Source organism: Papio anubis, chromosome 15 (genome assembly GCF_008728515.1).
Source record: "Papio anubis isolate 15944 chromosome 15, Panubis1.0, whole genome shotgun sequence".
Lineage (NCBI taxonomy): Eukaryota > Metazoa > Chordata > Mammalia > Primates > Cercopithecidae > Papio > Papio anubis.
Window position 1 is genome coordinate 84,439,605 of NC_044990.1, and position 19,921 is coordinate 84,459,525.

The 19,921-nt window shown below is 37.6% G+C and overlaps 1 long non-coding RNA gene across 3 annotated transcripts in view; it reads right to left on the bottom strand.

Moving 5' to 3' along the window:
- The window catches only part of LOC103879457, a 78,016-nt gene extending 58,474 nt beyond the window's left edge, over positions 1 to 19,542 (bottom strand). For all 3 annotated transcript variants that reach the window (XR_640081.4, XR_002518534.2, XR_002518533.2), the window contains exons 1-2: positions 16,854 to 19,542; positions 15,581 to 15,842 (exon numbers count right to left, since the gene is read on the bottom strand). This is a non-coding gene — a long non-coding RNA (uncharacterized LOC103879457). The remainder of the gene's footprint in view (positions 1 to 15,580; positions 15,843 to 16,853) is intronic.
- Positions 19,543 to 19,921: the final 379 nt, after the last annotated feature.

Sequence of the window (19,921 nt, forward strand, 5' to 3'; positions counted from 1 at the left end):
TTCTTTCTGGACTCCTAACAGTAACAAGAGAAAAGTACTGATAGTTCTACCCAATTCCATGACTACAGACATTAAGCAAACTGGTAAACGACTCTTATATTATTGGATCAGATAATTAACATGATCAATACTTTTATAGACTTTACTTGCACATTCTAGCAAAGAAAATAATTAAAACTACTTCAGGGCCGGGCACGGTGGCTCAAGCCTGTAATCCCAGCACTTTGGGAGGCCGAGACGGGCGGATCACAAGGTCAGGAGATCGAGACCAGCCTGGCTAATACGGTGAAACCCCGTCTCTACTAAAAAAATACAAAAAAAAAAAAAACTAGCCGGGTGAGGTGGCGGGCGCCTGTAGTCCCAGCTACTCGGGAGGCTGAGGCAGGAGAATGGCGTAGACCCGGGAGGCGGAGCTTGCAGTGAGCTGAGATCCGGCCACTGCACTCCAGCCTGGGCGACAGAGCAAGACTCTGTCTCAAAAAAAAAAAAAAAAAAAAAAAAAAAAAAAAAAAAAAAAACTACTTCAGTCCCTTTGTCTTTTTTTCTCTCTGAATAACAATAATTCAATCCAACTTCTAGGGACCGAAAATTCAATTTCACCCTAAGTGACTGTTCAGCTGCCTTTAACCAACGATTACTGTAATTTGCAAGTTAAAAAAATTGTTTTAAACCAAACTTCTTCCATATTTGTGTTTATGTATTCGGCTTAAGTTACACTCTTTTGCATTCATAAATATGCAATATTTTCAAGTTATTGAGTTATTTGATGTTTCAATAATTGTATTCTAAAAATATAAACTTCACCAGGTCAGGATTCCCTCATTTTACAGATTTCTATGGTGTTATGCATTTTGTAGAGGTTGAATAAGCAATTGGAATTTGTTAATTGATTGATCATTCAGTGATTTTCCAGAAAAAATAATAAAATACATCAAAGAGATGGAAAAGAACAGACAGGAAGCCAAGGAAGGGATGAGGTAATTTGCTTGAACAAGATGAGGCCTCTAAGAATAACACACAGAGGGGCCGGCATCCCCATACACAAATGCGCTCTCACTCTCCCTCCCTCCAACCTTAATGTCCAGATGAAATGAAAAATTGTGTCACTCATTCAGACTGTATATGTAATAGCAGGTATCTAGATATTTGGCATCAAGTGGAAATAAAAAAAAAACAACTGAGTGACACTTTAAAAAAAATCTTTTATTTAGGTCTTACCATTTCAGCTAGAAGGAACAAAACATAACTTATTGGTGGGCTATTGTGATAAAATAGTGGGTAACTGTTATTTTGGAATCCACATTTTAAGATCCATATTTTGAATAGAGAATGTGGAAGAGAAAGAAGTGAGGTGAGATTCAAGGACGTGCAAGAGAAATGGTGTAGGTTTAGTTATTTTATAGGTTGTCACATATTAAGATGACAAAGCGTTCACACTGAGGGTATAAAGTACTTCTTTTTTAAACAACAGTATATTTTAAAAAGAGAAAAGACAGTTTTAGAAGCACACATATCCTCACAATTTTCTAATAAATAGCAGCCCACAGCAGCTGGCATGACACTACACCAGCTTTTCTGTGTCTCAACTCACATAGTAAACTGAGCATTCGAGTTTGCCTCAAAAAACTCTTGCCTGCTAAAAATGGAGAGTTTGACAGGTTTTTAGAAACATTCCATGAATCCTAATTTATGAGCAACAGTTGGTAAGTGGGCATGCCAATTAAATCAAATAGTGAGTGTTAATTCATTGACATGGTATTTCCACATGGAAAGGAAAAATAGTTTGCAAAGGAATAATGGGAAAGTATTTACTGATTGAATATTGCATCATTTATAAGTTTGCATTTCTTGATTATTCACCAGTAATTGTTTACTGAAAACGTTCCTGGCATAGTAATTTACACTTCAGTTAGAGTCCACTCATCATGTGCTTTGACATTTATTTCATTTAGAATAACAATCAATACAACAGGGTCATTCCCCAAGGAAGACTTTTCATGCAAGAAGCATGCAAAATTGTCAAATAAATGAAAATAGCCATCATGAATTGTTGAGCTCCATAGTGTCATTTCAAATTAATCTCCATAAGCCATTTTAAACCTTTCAACAATAGCTGTAATACTCAGCTTTCTTCTTTCCTACTCACAGTAGAAACTGAAAACTTTGGCATGGTAGGAACTTGAATACCAGGGTAGAAAACAAAAGTGAGCTACAGAGGGAGAGAGAATGTATCATAGTTCCCCTGTTCATGTGAGAAGCAGCGTGAGAATGCTACCTAATGCCCAGGCCCACAATTCCACCCGATAGGAAGGCCCTACCCAACAGGTAAGAAGAGGGTGCAATTGTACAGTGCTCGGCATAATCCTTCACCATTTGCTTTGTTTGTCCACAACACTGTCTGTCTCAAGCACTGTATAAGCAACAGCACTCTAGATATCTACTAAAATCTGATTCTCTTTTTCTTTTACCCTAATTAGCACAGAAAGCCAGAATAATTTTTAATGGAAAACTTACAGTGGAAAACCTTCTTTAAAGTGATTTATATGTAAAGTTATTAATAGAGTGAGAGCTCTGCTTAAAGAAAGGATGCATAAGTATGTTTAAAATGAAAAGGCAAAAGTACATAATAATGAAAAGTAATCATTTTTTAGATTTATAGCTTCCGAAATAAATTCATTAGTTGTAAATTGTCAACGAGTACATGGACCAAGCAGCAGAATCACAAAAGTAGCGCTTTTAAGACAGAGCTCTCTCAAAGTTAATAAATTATACATCTGCTGAGCAAGTCATTAAGTCATCACAAATGATAAGAAAGTGACTAGAGTTTCAAGATGTATTAAAGATTCCAGGAGGGAGAAAAGTAGCTGGCATTTTTGAAGGCTATGCAGTGATACTTTTAGGAATAGCAGCTGTGGATATTAAAGTCAAAAAGTGGGAATGTTCTTTTGATTCTTTGTCAAGAATGTAATAGTAAAATTAAGGAAAAAATTTTCAGACTATTCTAAACTTTTACTATTAAAAACACTTTCTAAAACTCCCAGTAAAAACTGTGCTATCATTTTCCATCCCAACTTCATCTCCTACCTCATGTTCCATTAACCACTGACTTGTATAACAAACTATAAATATCTCGGCTCAGGAAGTAAACAGACATTCAATCACATTTCTTTCAACAACCAAATAAGTTAAAGTGAAAACAACTCAGTATTGATTATACAGGGGTCAAAAGGCAACAGAAGTTTAGAAAAAGCAACATTTGTGTCACATGGACTACAAAGATTTCTATACGGCCTTGACTATGGGGGTTTCTACCGACTGTAGATACAGTTTTGTGACCAAAAAAAAAAAAAAAAAAAAAAAAAAAAAAGGGGGGGGGTTAGAGCTACAGAAAAAAAAATTTTGGAAAAAAAAAAAAAAAAAAAAAAAAAAAAAAAAGTGGATCTGGGTCAGAGTTACTGAATGAGAAATATTTGTAAAGAAAACAGTAAAGAAAAGCGAACTTCTGGGAAATGGCATGTAATATAAAAAGTTGGGAAATAAATAGACCAATGGGGACAATGTAGGCAGACATGTGCCAGGCATATGGAATTGCTATGTTGCAAATCTCTGGATTTTCATATTTCACTGTACCCCTGGCTAAATGATGATGTGATACTTTAAATTGGCCTTGACCAAATTTTTTACCTTGTCCTCCCAAAATAAAAATTTGCAGACAAGGTGAAAACTCATTTTAAGATGCCCTATATTCTCTGTTTCAAATTATGACACAACCTGTATCTAAAAACCCTGCCACCCCAATTCTGAATGCATTCAAGTGAAACACAGAATTGTAATCACAAGTCCAAAACTCAAAACTGTAAAGTCTCTGCTATCTGACAAAGAAATATTATGTCTTTGAAAGGAGAAATAGCACCCGACAATGAAAACTGAATCCCGGAAATAGCCAGGTGATTTAAAGCTTTCTAGATAATCACCAGCAACTAGGATGGTAATACTTTAATGACATATTATATTTAAATAACACCTTTCAAACGCCATCATGCTAATTTACACAACGTGTTCACAAAGTAAGAAGGAATGGGTCTTACTCCCATTTTAGATTAGAAAATTGAAGGGTAATACAGGACGGCTTACCAAGGTCTCTTCTCTTCCCGGCAGTGGGTCCAGGAGTGGATACTCAGATGTGTTTTTTATTAGATTTTAGTGCCTCCAAACCGATTTAGCTGGTGGAGTGAGTTGGTCTCCTGTGCATTCTTTTCAGCATCCCCTGACAGACGTGAGAATTTCTCAGAGGTTTGAACAAATCTCAGGCTTTCTCCACTTCCTGCCACCACCTGGCAGATATCCTAAGATGGCTTCCTGGGACCTACAGAAATAACATCTGAATCTCCCTCAAACGCTTTCTTAGTTCTAAGGCTTTGCCACACACAGAATGCACAAAACCAAGTATGCCATGGGTTATGGGCTTTTCAGGGTACACATCATTCTCTGTTTCCTCAGCACTAGACATATCCACCCAGTCATTAGAACCTAGCCTCTCCTTGGCCTTGCTCCTTAAAAAATATCTATTTTAATTTTTATTTCTGCCCTCAGTCTAAGCTGACCTCCCTTTGGGCCATAGCCCACATTCATACAAAGCTCACACTATTTTCCCTAGTTCCGGAAGAAGGCAGGCTTATCTTTCCAACCTTTGGGGCCATGTGGCTAACTTGAATTCCAAGCTAAAGGCATTTCAAATTTGAACAGCAATGCAGCAGAGACAAAAACAAAACAAAACAAAAAAACAGGGAGACGAGTTTGCATTCACACTTTAAAATATAGGCTGGCACCCAGAGCAAGGCAGTGTTCTCACATCAGTGATTCCCCCAGCACCTCTGCCACGCTGCACAATCACAGCATTGAGTGCCAAGGTTCATAATGAGTGATGCTGCTGCCACTGGGAGTGTCTCACAGGTGAACAGCGTGGAGGCGGGAAAAGGTACAGATCCCACTGGGCCACACTGCATCCCACTGTAGAATCTCCATGCACCTTGCTTCTAACGCACGCCTGTGCTTTCTTCTCCCTCACGCTGTTTTCAGAACAGCAAGGTCTCACCTTGGTTTTCATTTATTGCTCAGCAGGGTTCAAGTGCTCTTTAGACAAGCTATCCTTTTTTTTCACTGACTACAAAGAACTCTATATAAATACACTGTTGATCTTGTACAGTCAACAGATGACATGCTGCCTACCACAAAAGGACATTTTAATATGAATAATCAGAATGACTTTTCCCAATGGGCTTTAGGGAGATGCTCTAAACTATGAGTAAAGTGCTAATAAGAATACCTTTGCACAGCACTTTGTCATATTGGAAGCACATTCACATCTATTATTGCATTTGTAGGTAAATTCTGAGCTTCATTCTCTCCACAGGTGTAAATATCACAAGTGTTAGGTAATATGTAAACACATTTAGAAGTGTATAATTTAGTTATTGAACTGACCTGAAAATTTAAACACTACTTAGATTTCACATTTTATTGGCAATGTGGTTTTAAAAATGAAAATGAGTGAGTTTTTTATCATCTGCCCCTCATTGTGAACAATACCAGCTCTCGAGTCACTGGAAATATCAGCCATTATCAGAATGCTAAGCACTTGGCAAACTTTTAAATATTCTATGATCCTTATTTAGTTGGGATGAAAATTACAGATTTTGAAGTCAATGACAATGATATTTCCTTAAAGGTAGACCTGTTTTGAGCCAGTCCACTTAACATTGGAGGATTGGTTCAATCTGACTTATGAAGTGGGGTCACCTGGCAGCATTCCTTCTGAGTTATCTAATCCATTCACATGGCTCAAAACACCATTTACATACCAGGGGCCACTCACTTCATATTTCTAGCCCAGACTTCTCTGAATTTCTAGCTCATGCAGCCAATGACACACTGGACATATCTACTCACAATCATTTTATAGAATTATTTTGATTCTAAATAAAATTGTGATTCTAAATGAAATTCTAAATGATTCTAAATGAAATTGATCTCTTTATTTGGTTTTCATACAAAAAAATCAAGCTGGTAAAATAAAAGTTATCTTTTGGGGTTTCAATTAACAGGATTTTATTATAGTCAAAACTGTTTTCTGTAATAGGTTGCATTGGTTCCTAACAGTTTCTTTCAGTCTTTCTGCAATTAATAGGCACACATACACACATACAAACATATATTTAAATAAAGGATTCTTATCAAAAGAGAAATATTGTCAATTTAACAATTCTGAAGTTGAATTTTTAAATATTTTTAGAAAATGAGGCTTTTTATTATTACAAGCTGTCTCAATTGTTGGGGGTAAAGGCATTTATTGTGCTGCTGTGGATCCCAAGATGGAGTTGTGATGTTTGACAGCTCAAATGCAGCAGTAGCAGGTAGCAGGGACACATTATCAGCTAAGAACAGATTTCCCACTTGTTCATTTAGAAACTGTTGTGTGTGTGTTGGCTGACAGCCTCTAAGCAGGTCATTATTTTGTTAATGAAAAAACAGAGGAAATAAGATCACCCAATATATGTCCTAACAGTGGCTCTTAGCTTTATCATCACCCTTGCATAAGACGTCAAACCCCGTGCAACGCCAATGGCCCTCACAGACTCCAAAACTTTCCCTAATCCTTTCATTCCCTTCCAACTCTACATTTCTCCAGTTACTTGTGTCGTATTTATTATGATTCGTGTCCTCAGTGAATTTTAGTGACTGATACGTTTATATAATTTTTCTCATTTTTTGCTCATTTACTTGTATAACTATATACCCTCCAAAAAAGTCTGCTAAACAAACATGACATTAAATAATAGTTTTAAAAAAAAAAAGATGTACTCTGTAGCTGGTGTCTGGATTCACATCTTTGTTCTTTCACTTACTACATGTATGAACTTGCACAAATTAGTTACTATCTTTATGCCTCAGCTTCCTCATCTGTAAAATGGTCAGAATAACAGTACCTATTTCATAGGCTTATTCTGGTAGTGAAATGAGCTAACACCTGTAAAACAATGGTAAACAGTATAGTTTTTTGAGAAGTAAATACTTGAATGAAGGGTAAGTTTAGCAGAACAACAGTTGGATGTTAGGTAGGCACATTTTCACAAAGAGAGAGTGGCACTCACATTTCCTGGAATTCAGCTTTCCAGCAAAGGTAACTGAAATTAAATCCGGCATTTTGACATAAAGTTACGTAGGCTTTGAGCATCATAAAAAAAAAAGGCAGGCACAAAGCATATGTGGTACATGCCTCATGCAAGTTTTGCTGTACTTGTTAGTTACAGCATACTCTCTCTTGTTATATAAAATAAGACTTATGAGTTTCGATAGCTAACTCTCTCTTGAGTTTTCATTGAGTGATACAGAATAGAAGTTTAGAAGGAAGTAAAGGAATCAGTATGAAGAGCAATTAACTGAAAATGACAACGGATGGGGGAAAGGAAACAGGACACTGGTGGCTGCTTCTGGCATGGTGACCACAGACACCTTCAGCCTGTGAAAAATATTTGCAGGTGGTTTGGCAGATGCAGAGGAAAAGCCTATTTTATACATATATACCTCCCAAATCTAAATCAGTGCAACAATGATTATCATTCTCTCAAAAATTATTTTAAGTTCTTTAGAATCAGCACATTTTTAAAAGCTATAAACACACACACACTTGCGCGCGCGCACACACACGTATATGGCACATATACTACAAAAATGGCCTCGCTTAAATTATCTCAGCTAATGTTGTGTATAAAGCACATAATCTCATCTTAACATCTCATATCATTAGCATATAAATGTTATATTTTTCAGATTTGCATTTAATTGTTACCATGGAAATGTATTTATTGAGTGTATCAGTGGCTTAAACTAAAGTTGACAAGTACCAATAGAAGTAGAAACATTGGTTTTACAACTAAAAACAATGTCATAAGCATAAAAGGGGAATAAATTCCAGTGGGAACATGAAGTATAAATTTCAATATACTAGGACAAGTAAATCAACAGGTGAGATTTTATAAAAGCAGCTAAAAGGAAAGAGAGATTAAGGAATGGGAATTCCTGTGGAATTCTATCTTTACCCCACTACTTAGTATGTTACCTGCTAAGAGACATTTAAAATAAAGACACGAAATCACTGAAACTTTTCTTGCTATTTTCAAAGGAGAAATAAATTCAGAGTGACATCTTGAGTAAGCCAAGCAAGGTTTTGCAGAACCAATATAAAATGCTGTGTATTTGTATGAAACTGACTCATTTGCTAAAAGCAGAAGAGACCCAAATTACAGACATCCTTCGAATTGCAGTTTTCTTCAAAAACAGAAAAAAAAATGTAACTAAGGAGAAACACAAAGACCCAGTAACAAAGTTAATGACAAATATGCTCGGAGAGAAAGCAGAGGGAACCACTGCATGTTTTCTCATTTATATGATATTGTCGAAAGCCACATGAGGCCAATAGCATTTAAGGCAAAAGAGTGACAATTTTCTCAGGACATGCTTGCATACCTTTTGCTTCATAATTGGGTGAACACACCGATGTGTAGATTACGAATTATGTCATAGCCTATGTGTAGCAAATATGTGAGAGAAAAGTGCTCAAAACTTTTGTTCACCTTTTCAGTGAATGCTTGTAGTGCATGAGAAGAGATATTTCGTTTAGCTAATGCAGAGGAAAGTCACGAGACCTGATGGTTTTATAAATGGGAGTTCCCTTTACGGGCCAAGGTACAAATTAGAAAAAATATGCTGTGATTGCTACAACTGAATTTCAAACGTAAGTGTGTAAGGAAGATCACTGTTTCATGCATAGACGTTTTGGATCAAATACCAATCTACATAGTATTTACCATTCACAAAGGATGGACAGTGATCCAAAAATAAATCTCAGTGTTGGAGAAAACAATAAAATTCAAAAGACAATCTAGCCAGTCAATGCACAGTTGTTCTTTGCTTTTTAATATATGAATAAATCAGCTACGAGAAACTCTGGTTTTAAGCAGATCTGCTATCTGCAATCAAAGTGCGCACACCAATCTTTTAAGCAAATAATGAAACCAAAACATTTCTTCATTATCTTTTCTATGATGTCAAGCATTTGCTCCAGCAACATATTAATGTATTCAGTGTCTTAGTAGTCTGAACCTATCTCTTTAAAGTTAAAATGTAACAAAAACTGTCAAGGATGTAATATCAAGACTCCTGAAGATGACTTAACTGTGGTACAAACAGTCTAATAATCAAGAGTCAGGTTCTCTTGTGAGATATTGAATTTCATGATTTATTAATGAAGTAAATTGATTCTATACTATTGACTTTTTTTAAATTTCAAGAACAAACATGAAGAAGCACTTTTCAAGGCCAAATGCACAGAATGGACTCACATTCTTTTAGCCACCATCATCACTGGGACACCGTGAGCCTTCCTGTTTGTGAACACGACCTGCTCCCATGCTTAACTTCTTCAAATGTTAAAAGCAACGTTAGAGAAAGATCTCCTTATGATATTAGGGTTCACTTTGAGTCCAAATATCTAGAACCTTTGGAAAGAGTCAACAAAAACTTGGCACCTTTTCTAAACAGTTGTAATGCGAGTCAACCTGATGCAGTTCAATAGACACAAAGTATGAAGACAGAACACAACTGGATAAGGAAATGCTCTTAGGAATCATACTGTCTCTTACCAAGACAGATGCAGTAACCAGGTGAAAGATTTCCCACAGTATAATCTACAACATATGGTAATGATATTGACTTCGAAATACTCTAATCTCAAAAAAAAAAATTCTTACCTCAATATATTTGCTCCAAGATTATCACATTCTAATAACTAGCTGTGGTATGTAGAAGACTTGGGAAAGCATCAACTTAGGGTAAAAATAAAGAGTCATATATTTTTTGTATTAATACACAATATCAAGAATGACCATGTTTAAAAACATAGCATTTCTTTAAAGCAATAAAGCATGAATGCTTATTTCTAATACGTTATAGGTTCAATCATAGAAAAGGAATAAAAACCTGTACATTTTTTAAAGAATAAAAAATGTAATACAAGGCTTTATAAAGTGAAATGTCTATTCCCTATCTAAGCACTGAAGCTCATTTCCAAGGGTGACCCCTGATTGGGTTGAATAAGGGTTGAATGTTCTTAAAACTCCCTTTTGCACATAAAGTTACCTTTCCTTACAATTTGGTTTTTATTTTCACTTACCATGCTATGGGCAAATATACATTCAGTTCATACATGTTTATCTCTTTTTGTTGCTGCATAATATTCCAGTGCATAGATATGCCAGATTATACGTCACCAATGCCTTCCTTATAATGATGAAACAAAACTGAAACAATTTTGTAATTACAATCAATCTGGCTGTGAGAATATTTTACACACACCTTGCACAGTTGTGCAGGAACACTTTTAGAATAATGTCTTAGAGTTTGAATTGCGGGTCAAAGAAATGTATTTATAAATGCTGTCAAATTATCCATCAATAATACCGTCCCAGCCAAGGGCTCATCTATTTTCAATCCCATCTGGACGTTTTCTCTAGTGGTTGAAGAATTACATCTTTTTATTTGAATTTGAACTACTTGATTATTTGTGAGGTTGAATAAACTTTTAAATGATTACTATGTTTTATTTAGTTTCTGAATTACTTACTTTTACTCTTTGCCTGGTAGGTTATTTATGTTGTTGTTGTTGTTGTTCTTGTTGCCTATTGTTGATTTATAAAAATAAAAAATGTTGGATCAGGCACAGTGGCTCCTGCCTGTAATCTCAGTATTTTGGGAGGCCAAGGCAGACGGATCACCTGAGATTGGGAGTCCAAGACCAGACCAACATGGAGAAATCGCATCTCTACTAAACATACAAAATTAGCAGGGTGTGGTGGTGCATAGCATCTCAGCTGCTCAGGAGGCTGAGTCAGGAGAATTGCTTGAACCTGGGAGGCAGAGGTTCCAGTGAGCCGAGATCATGCCACTGCACTCCAGCCTGGATGACAGAGCGAGACTTCACCTCAAAAACAACAACAACTACAACAACAAAAAGTTAATAGTAACAATAAGACCAGGAATAGCTGGATAATAAGCATGTAAAGAGTGTCTGGCACTATGCTAAGACTTTGCATCTAGGGGCATGACATCTTCAAATCAATCATATGAAACAAGATGTATTACTGGGCTCAATGCTGTGCCCTTAATTTGGGATGGAAAAATGACAGAACCCTGTGAATCAAGCTCGACTCCAGTCTGTATTCTTATCCACTGTTATTCTGCCTTCCTGTTTGTATGGATCAATTATTTTCTAGATTTTAAGCCATATTATGTCTTAGCACTCCACCCAACATTCCTAAAATGTTTAAAGGTTTCAGTATCCAAAATGATGAGCTCCCATTACCTGGAAAATTTACTTATAGAAAACACTTCATTTTCCAATAGTGCCAGACAAATGTCGTTACATATCTTTAACACCACATTGATCTGTCAACCTCCGCTAGCTGGAGTGATATAGAAAAACAAGAATTAAAGAAAAACTGTGACTCAGCCAACAAAAGAATTGCCATAAAACCCAGGTACTAAGGTTTATTTATTCTGTCCTGAAGGAGGGAGCAGAAGCTCCTACTCAGAGAGCTTTATGCACATTTCTAATGCCCTCGGACTTTTGCTGCCCCAAAGGCTGAAAGTATCATGTTAGATAGCAAGGGTCACCCCAAGGGATAGCACACTCACATCAACAAGTAGCTGGCTGATAGTAACAGAGGACAAAGAAAATTCCTGAAATAGAAGCAGGGTGTTTCTTTGGAGTAGGGGCAAATATGGAAGCCACTATGTTCTGAGTAGTTTAATGTGGTTCACTGAAGTGCAGTGCAGTCTAAAGACAGAACTGAAGACAACAACAGGAAATATTTACTCACCAGCATTCCAAGGGGACCAAAAGAGAGAGTCCTGCTGGTTAGGTCTACTCTTCAAGAGGAAAACTGTCAGACAGAGGGAATAAATTACCCATTCAGGAACTACATGGAGTGGCTAAGGCACATGCTGGCATGTGGGCCCTGGAAGAAGCAGAACATGAGTGGGAAGGAAGAAAGTCATGACCCACACAGTGTGGTACAATCCCTCTTCTGTGAACTTCCATGTCTTCAGTAAAGGGACCCTTTTATGAAAGGCTTGGCTCACTGTGAATGTGCACAAGGTAAATTCAAGCCAAACAACATGGTATCCATCAATAGAAGAGAAAAAACAGAGGCACCTTAAGGAGGGAGTGTAGGGTTGGAATAAAACAGGAATTATGAGAAAAACTTCAGCTTCCACTAGCTGTCAAATTAAATCTTCAAACTAAATCCCCAAGAGGCAGAGAAGTTCCAAGTGACATCCAAATTATAATAGTAGTAATTACAATGAAAAACATCCAATAGCAATCCTCCTTACATGTCAGGCATCCTACTGTTTCACATGCACATTGTATCACTTAATTCTCACAACTTCCCATTGAGATTGATACCAATCACTATTCCCTCCATTTTGCAGGCAAGGACGCTGTGGCTCAGAAACATTAAATACTGTGGCCTACATCACGAAACTAATAAGTGATACAGCCACAACGTGAACCCAGCTCTATCTCCAGAGACAGTACCATTCACAACTACATTCCGTTCATAACAGAATATCCCTGAGATATCAAAAATAAGCAAGTGTGTTACTTTTTGATCTAAGAAACAAGGCAGAGAATAATACTCTTAAAGGTATTTCCATAAATTATTTTACACTTTAAAAATCCTAGCCTATTTGTTTAAATTTAGTAAGGCTGATTGGTTGTCAAAAGCTAAGTTATTCTGCCTGAATCCCTTTAGACTCCAAGTTCTTTGTCTATCAAAGAATAAATGAATGATTAATTGCTAAGACCCCTTCTTGCTCTTGCTGTGATGAATTCAAGAAGAACATTTCATTGCCTAGCAGTGAGGTGGGAAAAGGCTTTGGTGAAAATATCACACTCTCCTCATCATCAGCATGTGACACGAGGCAGCCGTGGGAACGCACACCTGGCTCCCAGGCTCCAGAAACCGTCTTAGCTTCACAGGGTTGCATTTTCCTTTCACTTCCTTGAAAGACAGGAAGTACCTTTTAAGGAACCTAGGAATCCCTACAATGCCTTAAATTCTTTGTTGGACACAGGAGGACATTAAATCCTGGCAAGGTAAGGGCTGCTACTGTAAGGCCACACAGCTCAGGGTCACATCTTGCCTAAGGCGTGGTTTTCTGAGAATCCAGGCAAAGGAGCCTCAGAAGTAGGAGGAGCAGAACACCCACAACACCTCCCAGTGAGGCCAGTGTTCAGGATCAGGACCAGAGATCTTGCTGAAGAGGCAGCTAACTCACAAGACAAGGGCTCTCACAGTTTCTTTTAAGATGGAGCCTGATGAGATGGTTGTCCTGAGCTTGGTGGATGATGACTTATAACTGTGACCGTGCATATGAGGTGGTCATCCTACAAGCAACAGGAAATGTCTGCTTCTGAAAAGTAGATTATGACCCATAAAATGGTTCTATAATGAAATCAAACAACTCCTGCATGAAGTCCCGGAGGGCAAGAACGTGTATAACCCAACCGTTCTTCCCAGCACCTTGCCTAGTGCCCGCCATAGGCACTCAATAAACATGTACTGAGTGAAAGAAACAAGAAATTGTCATGACTATGTCCAACAGGTAGGCATGCCAAATGCATGTAGTGTAGAAAACCAACTCTCAATATGTTTGTTTAAAGAATGACTCCCAATTTGGCATCTTCTTGCATTTACTCTGAATTCCTGATACATGTACATATAGATATGTTGCATAACCATGCTAGCTTATATTTGTTTACAGATTGCTTTGGATTATTTTCTACTCATTTAATGTTTTAAATTTATTAAGTTTATTCTATTCAAAATAAAACATTCTCAATAATAGAAAGAGATTTTGCAATATTTTGGTGTGTCCTCAACATGAAACGTAGTAATAAGGTTGACTATAGTGAGATTGTATAAATTCATTCATTTGGTTTTGTTACATCAAAGCTAGTATGTTTTAAGTTCAATTGTCAGATGTATTCCCAGTACTCAGGAGAGTCCTGAAACTTAGTAGGCCATCAATAAATATTTTGTACTCATGATTACACAAAAGTATGCAAATCAGTACCACCAGTCATGAAAAACTTTCTAGTAGTCTGTCTTCACACAAAGACCTTCCTTTAGAGAAACTTCATAGTGAAAATTGTGACCACATTATGATAAACTTTCAGTAACTGTGCATCAGATCACTCCGCTTCACACACATACACAAAATGTATACTTAAAAATACATATGAACAATGCGCCGGTGTCATTCCTGAGATGGTGAAGATTACAGGAGGGTCAGGCTGTAGGGGAATCAAGTGTCCTATTTTTGAAGTTTTAGGTTTGTAATATAAGACTTCTTAAGAGACAGTTGGCTACACAGACTGTTTTTTGGTAGCAAACTTTTTTTTGGTTTAAAACTTTAAAAATACTTTACTAAAAAAGTCTTCATACAGTGTGATCCAGTTGGGGATCAAACACAGATTTTTTAAATTCGTTGTAAGAATGCAAAATGTTCATATAAAAGCTATCATTAAAATCGTTCTTGGCATATGGTACCAGAAAGAAACATCTTTCTTTTTTCCACTCACACATTCATGTACACACATGCATGCACACACATAAGCACACATACAAGAATACACAACAACTGCCTAGGTGCCAAAGCAAAAAGCATTCTGCACACATCCAAGCACACACAACCTAAAATATCTCATCTGTAATTCCAGTAACACATCTCAACTTTATAAACCTTCCCTTTTCAAATAAAGACAGCTTTAACATCCATATAGAAAAAGAAAATACTAATTCACTTATCTTAGAAAACTTTAGCAACATCTATTAAAACAAAAAGCAGGTTAGATGAATGATGCTAAAAGCGGCAAAAGCAGGGAAAATCTACAACAACAAGCATCTGTTCACCTTTTGCAGAATTATACACATGCAAGAATGTTTTGCCATATTTTGTAACACTTTTTTCTGAGCACTAACAGGTAACATTAGAAACATATACTTTCAAAATAAAAATAAAAAAAAGAAACACATACTTTCTCTACATCATGTATACATAAAACACAGAGCTATACACGTACCAAATACATAAAAGAACCCACAACACTTCAGGTTAAATTAGAACTCTCTTCAGACCCTCTTTTATACATCTCTCTTTCTCATTATCTTTTTAAAATAAGAATTCTTACTTAATCTGTAATCATCAGAAGAAATAGGAACCAAATATCTAACTAGGTCTGATAATATATGGGGTTTTATGAAGTTAAAATAGTTTACGGTCAATTACAGTTAATTTTTTGTTCTAATTTCTGAATAGTCTTTCCTACTTCAGTAAAATTATTGATATAATAGTGTATCTATGTATACTTTGTGATAATAGAACAAATACACTTAGTTCTCTATTGATCTCCCATAAGATATAGTCGTGGTTACATTTACAATATTTCATTACTTACATTTGAATATCCTGAGTACAATTTCTGGATATATTTGCTTTAATTCCAAAACAAACTGTACCCAATGGCAGCTCTCTTGCTGAGATTTCAGTATCGAGTTCCAGGCTTCTCACCTCCATGCCAACAGTACTACAAAGAAAACACTTCCTAGAGCATGGAGACAAGAATTGGCTTCTCTTCTTGGCAACAGATCCCGTGTTGATGATTTTTAAAAGAATAAGTGTTCAGTTCAAGGGCCCTAGAGAGGCCGACGACTGCAGCTCTGGTCATTTGAGGAAAAAAGGAAAGAGATTTTTAAAAGCCAGACACAGGGGCATAGAATAATAGACATTTCCTTTAATCAAAAAAATAAAATAAAATAAGCAAAAGCAAGTTTTGAGTAATAACATATGGAGCTCCTTATAATTAGATTAAAAACACATAGACACATACATAGATTAACGTCTTTGATGTGTCTGGACTTCAGATCAATTATGCACATGCTAATGTTCAATTTCCATAAGAATAAAGCAAATGACAATTATATGTTGGCTTAATTTTGTTTGACAAAGACACTCTTCAGACCCCTTAGCAAGAAACTTGGTTCTATTCCATGTGAGTTCACTCCTAGAATCTACAAAATTCCATGAAGAAGAAATTAGCTAATTTGTATAATAAATAGACCCATATCCTCTCATCAGACTTGCAGGTCTTAGCTATGCTAGAATAAAAAAAGGATGAAGGGTCATTGGGGTTTGTTAATCTCCCCTCTGAATGAAGGCCTCTAGGAAATGAATTAGGTGGTGGATTTCACAGCAAAAAGACACTTGAGTCTCTTGGGTGAAGAGTTTCAGGACCTATGACTGTCCTTGTTGCTCATTGCTGCTCCTTCCCCTGACCACCATCTTGTCTCTTGGAAGTGAAGAAATGCAAGATAATTTTCTACAACAGAAAATTGTTATATAGCTCTACCGTTTTAAAATAATTTCAGTCACCCTGTTGGCAAAGGCTAATTGAAACTGAGTAAGGGTAGAGTCCCAGAAAAAAAAATATTTTTAAATAATAAATCTTGATGGAATAAGAAAAATCTGGTTTCTCCTTCTTTTTTCTGCCTTTAGCTGTGTGACTTTGAGTAGTGCACTTAATTTCTCTTGGTTAAGTCTCTTTTATACAATGAAGGGCTCCGACTAAATTATGTTTTAGGTTATTTCTAGCTCTAAAATTTTATGCTTCCATGCATAAGGTGGATTGTTTGCCAGGGAGGGTTTACCAGCCACAAGGGGGGAGCACTCACTGGAAAATTACAGCAGGACCGTGGCCTCCATCTCCAGCAGATAAAAATGGAAGTACAGTTCAGCTCCATTTCTCAGCACCAATGAAAGTGGTACTGGCTGTTTGGGTGAGGGAGAAGGGACAAGATGGAGGAAGGTGAACAAGATGGAGCAGTCCCTGTTGTTTCCCGGTTCTTCGTCACAGATTTTCCCCGGCCAGGAAGGAACCAAATCAACTGAGCATGCGCAAAGTGACGTCAAGCCCGGGACACCGAAATTCAAGAAGCCACTCCTACACACACGCCCCAAACTCCTCCCCTCCTCCCCTTCCAGCTCCCAGGCATAAAAGTCCGCCCTCGGTAAGCGCCAGGGTGACTTCTTCGGCCCCTCCTACTTGTGGACCGGAGAACGTCACCTGAGAGCGCCTGCGCGACTTCCCTGGCCCCCATACCTGAGGACCGGAGAACCTGGTGGGAGAGTGTGTGCATATTTGCAATAAAAGGTTGCTGCTTTCTTATGTACTTTGGCCTCATGTTTAATTATTTAGCTCTCCTAAATTAAATTAAACAAAACACTGGCTACTCAAAGGGCCCAGAAAGGATAGAATTGACAAGGGGAAAACTCGCCAAGGGAAATCATATCTTCTACACATCCCCCCTTCTTGTCACCTCTCTCAACGGATGAACTGACATTGAGTGGAGGGGACGAATGGGCTTCAGGGACAGGGATGTGTGTGTACTGTGCTGCGTCGCAGTAGCCACGTAGAACAGTAATCGACTAAAACTTTCTTCCTGTTTAAAAAAAAAAAAAAGTCCAATTCTGAAAAAATCTTTGGAAATAATGAAAAGTATAGCCAACAATATAAAATGGTTGGTGAGAAGAGAACCAGAGAAGATCTCAAGAATGCACACGTATCTCAGAAACCCACCCCACAATTGCCCCGTGAGCTCCCGTCCCAACGCTAGTCTTTGCTAATTCCAAGCCAGACCTTTAATCTTCATATTACAGAATGCAAATGCACACGTTTATACTTAAAATGAAAGGCAGCTTGATATAAAAGAATCTTTACTTCTTTCAAAATGCTATGTTAAGTGCCACAAATCTCCTGAAGATGGTATTAATTTCCTCTAATAATAATTTCTGGGTCATTAAGTTCATCGCATTTTACTTTATGTGCTCCTTATCAAGTACACAGAAGCCTGTGCAATTTCTCCCAGGAGTCCGGCTGCCATATCAGAAAGGCTCACACTTTCAAAGGATTAATAACACCTCTCTGGTGCTTTTAAAAATCCCTCGCTAATCTCCAGACTCACTTACGCTGCCCTGCCTGGCCTTGCTTCTGTGTGACAGAGGCATTGGTGTGCTGGAGCGAGGGCAGCTCTCCAGCTCACAGCAAATGGGGAGCAATCCGCCAGGGCAGAATGGATAAGCCAACTCGTATTTCTTTTATTTCTTTCTCTCCTGGAAAGGAAGGGAAAATAAAGGTCACCCCAATATGAATAAAGCAGCCTTTTGGTGAAAGGCATTTGAAGGGATATCTCTACTTGTAATAGGAATGCTAATTCAGTTGAATGATGTGACTTGATCTAACCAAGTGACTCAGGCTAGTTAGCCTGCAAACTGGCTTGATTGGTAAAAGCAGAATTACTCATTAGTTTTAACTGTGTTTTTACTGGTGCAAAACTTAAGTTGGTATAGACAGACTTTCATTTGCAAATCATAAGTATTGATCCATGATGATGGTAGTAGCATTTATCGATATCAATCAAAAATCTCTCCAATATGTAGGTCCTCCCTCTCACATACCAGATATTTACTGTTTCATCTAATAAGCTGGAGTTTTTAAAAGGCATTGCAAATCAATAACATTTTCTATTATTTTGAAGGAAATTATGATTCTTTTAGCTGGTGTGCCTAAATTAACCTAATTAGAATTTGTTAATTTATTAACCATCCAGAGTGTAAAGCAGTGAACAGGAGAAGTGGACAGAACAAAGCAGACATGGGTGGAACATCCAGTTGCAGAGGGCACTCCGGAAACACCACCAGGGTCGAAAAGCTGTACCCTGGTGATAAACGTCTCAGTTCTGCTCTAGGGCTACACCTTCTTGTTCAATGCTTTTACCATATATAATAGCTATGCAAACAAATATAACCACATATAGTAGACTGATTAGTTCCCAGACATTCAGCACAGGCCATCCATGTGTGAAGCATGTTTTTTCCGGAAACCATAGAAAAGTAAACAAACCATCAAGTCCCAATGCTCTTTTAGTCATTGGCACAATCTGTAAAGTGGGTTAATAGTCCTCTGAGATCTTACAGGATTAAGGATAATATTTTCAAGGTTTAAAACAAAATCCTTCATTTCACTTTCTAATTCGAAAGGAGTACACATGTTACATGATGCAAATGAATTTAATATACTCACATGCGCAAAGCAAGTGAGGTTTCTGGTTTTTTTCTAGAATTGATTTCATCTTCCTTGCGGGCTCTCACTCCACTGAGGGCAAGGAAACAAATTTACCAGGTAGTCATACCTTTCAGGCTTATGATTCCATCTCCTCTTATTTTATAACCTTTCAGGTACAGGTTCAATGTCTTAAAGCATTAAAGCATTACCCCTCCACAGCTCCCAACAATAGCAGCTATTGCTGTGGCCACCACCGGGAGTCTCATGCATGTTCTTCTCTGGGTCCTCACTGGCCTTTCTTTTTCTTTTCTTTTCTTTTTTTTTTTCTTTCTTTTTTTTTTTTTTTTTTTTTTTTTTTTTTTTTTTTGATGGAGTCTCGCTCTGTTGCCAGACTGGAGTGCAGTGGCATGATCTCAGCTCACTGCAACCTCTGCCTCCTGGGTTCAAGCAATTCTCCTGCCTCAGTCTTCTGATTTGCTGGAACTACAGGTGCGCGCCACCATGCCCAGCTACTTTTTCTATTTTTAGTAGAGACGGGGTTTCACCACGTTGGCCAGGATGGTCTCGAGCTCTTGACCTCGTGTTCTGCCTGCCTCCATCTCCCAAACTGCTGGGATTATAGGCATGAGCCACCACACCCGGCCCTCACTGGCCTTTAAGGCAAAAATGTCCCTGGTG